The sequence below is a fragment of the Orycteropus afer genome, unplaced genomic scaffold (genome assembly GCF_000298275.1).
Source record: "Orycteropus afer afer isolate SDZICR_OR568_19922 unplaced genomic scaffold, OryAfe1.0 scaffold00026, whole genome shotgun sequence".
NCBI lineage: Eukaryota > Metazoa > Chordata > Mammalia > Tubulidentata > Orycteropodidae > Orycteropus > Orycteropus afer.
Genome location: NW_006921613.1, coordinates 302,567 through 303,973, shown reverse-complemented (window position 1 = coordinate 303,973; position 1,407 = coordinate 302,567).

The following is a 1,407-nucleotide window of genomic DNA, read 5'->3' as shown; positions in this document are numbered from 1 at the left end:
GGGGTTTAGTCCAATTCTGCATCCTTTCCTTCAAGGCTCAGGGGTCCAAGATTATCTTCTGTGTCTGTGTTAATTGGTTTCCCTTTTCTTTGTTGAACAGGGTCTGTGCAATCCTTCTGCCTAGTCCGCCATCTTGCTGGAACCCTGCATACCATGTTTTTTAACTGGAAGCCTGAATATTGTAAGGTTTGCTTCAATTTAATCTAAAGTTTAATGGAATTCCAGTTAAAATCTTTGCAGGTTATTTTCATGTAACTCATAAAACTTACTGTGGTGCAGTGAATTACTTGGTATGGCTCTTTTAGCCATGGTCTTTGTGACTCACACCAGATGACTGGGTGGAAGTATGCAAATAAGTTGCTTGTGGCTCCCCCAAGAGGACTGGCTAGCTTGCTAATAATGTAAATAAGGCAAATGGTGTCCTTGTGGGGGTGGGACTGTACAGATAAGGTATATGGAATCCTAATGTGAGGACTGGTCAGTTTTTCCATTTCGCTGGGCTTGAAGTGAGCATCCCAGAAGCTGAAAAGGGGGGATCTCACAGAGAAGAGCCAGGAGTGGAGTGCTTCCTTGGACCCAAGATCTCTGTGCTGAGACAACAGCAGAGAGATAACAGAGAGATGGCAGCAGCAGAGGTAGCAGAACCAAGAAACCTGTATGAGACAGAGCAGTTGAGTCTGCTGGCCCACAAAGCAAGAAACCTGAATGCCTTTGGGCAGGAGGCTTGTTGGAGGGGTGGGGTGCACCATGGACAGAGCTAAAAGAGCTTTGTAACACTTGCCTGCACAGGGCAGTGGCCAGGCCAAGAGGCCAGGGGCCAAATAGATGTGTGCCTGTTGGCATGGCCAAGTAGAGGCTGTCCTGATGGAAGAAATCCTGAGCATTTCTGAACCTGAATTATAACCTGTTATTTCCCTAATAAACCCCATAATCCAGAGTATTGTCTGTGTGGCCATTGCAATGAATAATCGAACCCAGCAGAGAGGCAAAAAGTGCTGTGAGAGGGACAGCAGAATTGGTTAAAAGGTTGGAGGGTAGCGGCATGTCTGACCTCCATTTCATAGGGATGAGCCTTGGGCTGATGCAGCTGATGGTGATTCTGTCTCCCCCTCATGAAATTAGAGAAGGTCAAAGGATGCCTTCCCCACATCATTTTTGCAGTCATTTTAAGTTTATATGGAAAAACAATGCATATCCTAGATATGCCCAAAGGACAAGCTTGGGGGAATCATCCAATTAGAAATCAAGCTATTATCATGTCATAGTAATTAAGACCATGGTATTGATGAAGGCGAAGACAAACTAATTAATAGAACAGAATACAGAGTTCAGAATCAGATTACTATATGAACACTTGACTAACACAGCAAAATACACAATGATCCATTTTTCAGGAAAAGAAGTATA